We start from the raw sequence: 6,441 nt of genomic DNA, 5'->3' as shown, positions 1-6,441 counted from the left end.
GAAATTACATGATGCGACAACCAAAAATGGTCAGCCACTATCCATATATTCTAAAATCCTTGATAACGAACTTTCACAGCTCCATGTCGTGGTGAAAGCGCTCCCCTTTGGTTATCAGAAAAAAGTCTATAAGGGAATTCAGGAACTGCATTTTCAAGTACATTCAACTTTATAAACATTAATGAGCTTTGCAACTCGATCATTGACTGCATGGGACTTGTTATTTCCAAAAAAGTTTACGCATGTCTTTTTGAAAGCTAACCAAGCTTCCAATTCCTGTGAACTAAGGACCCTTTTAAATTCAGTATCTAGTATAAGCTTCCACATTTGTGGTCCAACAGAAATATTTGCCTTCAGTTTTTTAGTACTAACTTTTAAAAATTTTGTAAAAAGGCATTGGAACTCTTATGAATCAACTTTACACATTGCTTTAACAAATTTATTTAGGCAGCCGTAAAGCAGTGGCAAGAGTTTTAGCTCAGAACAAACGGGCCCGTGGTTTCATACCGGTTTTTGCCAGATAAAAAGCGTTGGAACGGAAAGAGGCGTCAACTTTCTAGTTAAAAACTCTTCTGTTGTGTTCTGTGATATGTTTGGCCTTTTTGGAGCACCTTGAATATCACATAATATAGAAAAAAAGTATTCTTAATTAATTGAAGCTTTGTGTGGAGAGATAGTAGAAAGATCTTTTGCAAATCAACTTAAGAGACATACTGAATACTGCTTGTTACTGAAACATTTTTAAATCTAAGTGCCCAGTCACGTTTGCTGTAGTGTTTGGTTTTGACACGACCAGGGAACACCACCAGTTGCAGCTTTGTCACTATACTATTGTCTAGAGGATTTGAAATGGACAATTACTCAAAATTTTTCACTGAGCTACGTGTTGAATCCATCACTAGATAAGCGTTATTGTGCTCAGAGATGTAACTATAACTCTTAGATATGAATTTTGATGCCTTCTTATTCTCAAATTCCGCCACTAGTTTATCTAATTCTAATGTTTGTGCTTTATCGTATTTGTTTGTCAAAAAAAGAGAGACGTCACAAATAATCGGTGACCAATCTGTATTCGGCTTATTCGGTTACCTTTTTTGTACTATTTGATATTTGGTCGAATATTGCAAACTGTTTGGCCGAATACCAGATTGTAACGAAAAAAAACCGCATAAAAAAGGATTTCATATAGCTGATTTTATTACTTTTTATTCTAAAAAACAATAGATATTTTTAATACTTAGAATCTATAGATGTTAAATAATGATATAACATCTCTCACCATTTGATAATAGCTATAGTTGCAAACTTCTTAAATGTTATTCGTACTTTCAAAATTAGCCGTTAACTGCGTACCCTGTCGCCAGCAAATAAAAAGAAAATTTTAGCAAGTTCTATTAAGATAAAGTTTTGAGTTTGCTGACCACAACTTCTAAGGGTTTGCTGTGTAAATTAAGCAAAACTATAAAACTTTCCTACATCTTTATATGTAGGCATACTTTTAGTAAAAATTGGCTGGATCGTTTCCATTTACATTTTTTTTTCTTACAAAGTAGAGCTGAATCATCACTGGTGCTACTAGTCACCGGTGATATTTCATCTGTGTGAAGCAGCCTTTCACTGAGAAGCATTAACCGTTAACTGACATCTTTCTCAGAGAATTTAACAATTTTTCATCAATAAAAAAAGTTTTATATTTAACATTTCTAATAAAGTTAAATCAGGCTTTAAGTTCAGCACCCGTTTTTACTCCTCTTCGTTAAGCTGACGTTTCTTTTAAGTTTCCGTTAAAAAAAAAAAAACTTTACACGGCCAGTTTTAAAACAATTTGATATCAAACAACATGACAAGAAGGTCATTTTAAAATAACAACTTTTTATGATAAGTAAAACCCTATTTATAAAATATTTAGCTTAATTAGAGTTTATCTTATTAGTAAGTTTGACTAGTAAAATAAACGACATCACATGGTTATCAGTCACAAGTAATTTTTTAAAAAAGACTTGTTTCATGGTCTATGTGATCAATATAAGAATGCGTTTAATCTCAATTTAATGTATCTAATGGAGCAGTGCTCTTAAGCCATTTTTGAAACATGGCGCCTATATATTTCTTGTGGTAACTGCAAAGTAACAATACTTCCTACTGTTATTGCTGCAAAGCCCTGAGAACCTTATTATACAATCCTTTTTTTGAAATCCGACATATTCATTAGAAAGCTATTGAAAGTAAAACTTAATTATCTTATTAAGGGACTAAATAAATAAATTTGAATATATGTTCCTATATATGTATATATATATATATATATATATATATATATATATATATATATATATATATATATATATATATATATATATATATATATATATATATATATATATATATATATATATATATATATTCACGTACTTGTCTATTTTTGTATCAAACCAAATGCATATTTATATTTATACATAAATTAACACATATATGTTATACAGTCACGCATGACTTTAACATTCAGAAATTCTCGTAAAAGTGCGTGCATTAAAATTAAATGCAAAATACATTTCATATAATAACAATTACTAATTTAAAATTTAATAAGTGTATTAATTTTATATGTAAAGTGTATAGTTTTATATGCATACATTTTTTTCCAATCAAGGAATAAATCATGTAAATATGATATAGCATATATTATAGCTTATTTATTATAAAAATAAACTTATTTGGTATTCTTGGTTTGATTATACCATTTTTTAGTATTCTTAACATAATAGTAAATACTCCTCCGAACTTTGCATAATGTTCAAACTAAAATCAATCCAAAAAATCTAGTTAAACTGGTATATATTCAAAAACAAGATAAAGGATTACGACGGCATTTTTAACCAATCGTAACATTAACAAATAAACAAGTATCTGTATAGTAAAATAAATAATTTTTAACAAAAAACTATTTGTGCTCCAAGAAGTCAGATTGCAAATTCAGCGTCAAATATTGTATCCAAGCCAATCCAAAGCTATCTCATAAAAATTCTCTTTTGACCAGTGTAATTTAAATTTCGTATTAAAAAGTCTAATCGCATTGCTTAATCAAAAAAAGGCGATAAAAATTAAATGTAGTAGTGATAACAACAGTTAACACTTGTCACAATGTAACGTGATGAAATAACTTATGAGTTATCAAGTTTTTTTAATCACACTAATTTTATTTTGATTTCATATTGTTTTACTGTTATAGCTGCTTCCTACAAAATTAAAATAAACCATTTGTGTTTTACTATTGGGTTTAGAGAATTTACTAATTTAATATGCCTAGTATTTTCTTTTATTTTTTGAGAGTGAAGTGTTTTTTATATATTTTTATATATTCTAATAATGATTAGAAAGTGTAAAAAAATATCTATAAAAAAATGTTGTTAATTTAGTAGAGTAAGAAAGCATGAACCAAAAAAGTATTTATGTTTAGGTAGGTTGACTTAAAAGGCAATTACTACAGGACAAAAAAAATTAAACATCTTTCCATGATGCAGCATGATAACTTTACCAATTTTACTCTCAAAACCAGATAAAAATGGGCTAACAAAAAATTCAAATATACAAGTGAAAGTTATGAATTGGAGTGGCTATTACATTAGAAACATAAAAAATTCCTACTGAGTAAGATAAAATTTAAATACGGAATATTAACAGAAAAGTAGGAGTATTTATTGAAAAGAGAAAGAGAACCAACATTACGATAATATGACAATTATTGAAGGTTAGCTAAAAGAGCAGTCCAAATTTTTTTTTTAAATTTACAATGCTTTTTTTCACTTTCGTCTGGCAGAGAAAGGGTATCATTCTAAGATCTGCTCCAGATATGGCAACAGTATTCCATACAAGAACGGATTTATTATTTTTAAATATAAAGAATAGAATCCAAAATAAGAAAGTGGTGAGCACAATAAAAAGATACAACCTTAGCAGATGCTAAATTTGATAAGGATACATATGGTTTCCAGCAAATATTGGAATTAAGAATTATTCCTATAAAATGGAAGTTAGATTACTTATCGAGTACATTACTATTAATAAATATAGGAAGATCTAGATTGTTACGATAACAATTTGCCCAAAAAAATAGAGTTTTATCTAAGTTAATGTTCACCAGCCACAAAGTGCCCCAATATGTAGCAGAAGTGAGATCCTTTTCAAGCTCAAATGTTACCTTGTAGCCATCAGAAAGTGTTAGTTCTTATCAAGACAAAAAAAATGGTTGCATCTTTAGCGAACAATGCCACCTTAGGTATTAGGATTTCTGAGAGATCATTATTGTATATCTAAAAAAGTACAGAGCTAGAGATAGAACATAGAAAAATCTTTAAAGTTACAGGAAACAAAGAAGATTTATGACCACTGAAGACAACTTTTATGATGCAATTGGTAAGGAAGGATTTAATAATCTTAAAGATATTACTTAATACACCCTAAAAAGAGAGCTTACCAAACATGGCAAAGTTTATCAAAGATTTTAGAAACGCAGAGAGTGATAGCCCTAACTTCTCCACATCCATCTAATGCACAGTAATTATATACAAATAAGCTATTGATTATTACTGTTAACAAATCAGCAGTAGAATAAGGGGATTGAAATCTATATTAATGATCAGAGAGTAGGTTAATAGATTCAATATGAGAGATAAATATAATATAATAGATTCAATATGAGAGATGAGTGTTTGTAAAGACTCAAAAATTGTGCTTATGATGGTAAAACGACTAATGGGACATTAGTTAGACAAGTCAAATTGTTCTTAAGAATTTTTGAAAATATGGATAACATATGCCGCTTTTCAGCAGGCTTAAAAACAAGACTCTGATAAGCGTTTGTTTAATAGTTTGAAAGTATAGACGATAGCTTAAAAGAACACTTCTGAAAGGCTATAATAGGTATGTTGTCCTGACCACAAGCCATTAAAGATTCTTGGAGGAAATCACTGGTCTAAGTAAGTATATTCCAACCTGTTCTATACTTTTTCCTTAAGTATATATCCGAGCTGTCTAGAATCGTAAAACATGGTTCGTTACCAAACCGATCATTTTTATACGTATTTATTCCACACCAATCATTTCTTAACTTATTCCTTATTTTCATTAATATTTTTAGTTAAAATTAGAAGAACAATTTATGATAAAAAGTTAGTTTAAGAGCAAAAATTATTTAGATACATACCTTTTCTACATACCTAAAGCTTCAAAAAAATATTTATACTTAGCAGTGAAAATTATTTTAAACAAAATAAAAGTTACAATTTCTTAAAAAAAACCCTGATATTCTACTAACGGGTTGATGCATAAGTTATAGGACAAATTAAAAATGTCATCATCTTATTTATAAATAAAAAAAGTAAACTGTTATTATTATTTTATTTCTTTCTTTTAATAAAAAAAAAATTATTTCTTATAAAAAAAACGCCATCATTTGCAAAAATCAATCTCTTTTTTGCTAAGACTCTTCAAAAACGACAGTAAAAACTTGAATAAGTTTCTTGTTGTTTTATTATTCTCTTAAAATAACCATTCATACGCTTCCAACAAAGAAGTTGCCTTAAATATAAAGTATTGCGTTAAAAAGTATGATAACTGCATAAGTTAGATTGGGGTATTATGACCTTCTTAAACGAAAATTGTAATCTTTTCAAAAATAACTAAGGGTGACCCAAAATTCATGACCTAGTTTAAATCTGGACACAAACGTGTTTTGTTTATCTAATCTAAAACGCAAAAATATTACTTCTTCAATTTAAACAAAGATTAAAACCTTTGTCTAAAACCATTAAAGTTTAGAGGTAAATAACTATCCCCAAATTTTATAATAAGAAGACTAATATGAAGTATTTTGAAAATTGGGTTGACAAGATATTAACAATATTCGTTGTTTTGGTTAATCTGTATTTTCTAGTTTTTTTATTATTTACTTTTTAATAATCTGTTTTATCAACATACATAGATTTTCATAAATAAATATATGGACTTGAAAAATTTTAGTTTTTAACATGTATTGTTAAAAACTAAAATTTTTCAAGTCCATTAAGAAAAACTTACTGTTTTTTAAATGCATACAAAAACTTAAATGTGTAATAACATACATTTGTATGCATATACAAATGTATATTTATATACATGTACTTATAAGTATAAGTATACTACAGATTGAAGCATTTAAGTATATTGTATTTGTATGAACATGTATAAACACGAATAGTATAAGTAATACTTTACACTTATAAACAAATGCAATACAGTTAGGTTTTTTAATATATACCGTACTTGACTGCCGTACTTTCAAGTGTGATGAGATTACATAGGATAAATAGACTATGCAATCTTATCAAGTCATACAGATTGAGACATTTAAGTATATTATATATGTAACTACATATATAAACGTGTATTGTATATACATTAGTA

General features: G+C 28.0%; 1 protein-coding gene across 6 annotated transcripts in view; it reads left to right on the top strand.

Moving 5' to 3' along the window:
• The window catches only part of LOC136085755 (uncharacterized), a 184,244-nt gene that overhangs the window by 862 nt on the left and 176,941 nt on the right, over positions 1-6,441 (top strand). The gene's annotated exons all lie outside the window — the stretch shown is intronic.

The sequence above is a fragment of the Hydra vulgaris genome, chromosome 10, assembly GCF_038396675.1.
Source record: "Hydra vulgaris chromosome 10, alternate assembly HydraT2T_AEP".
In the NCBI taxonomy this organism is placed as follows: domain Eukaryota; kingdom Metazoa; phylum Cnidaria; class Hydrozoa; order Anthoathecata; family Hydridae; genus Hydra; species Hydra vulgaris.
Note: the sequence above shows the minus strand (reverse complement) of the source record. Positions and strands in the feature narration are given on the sequence as shown.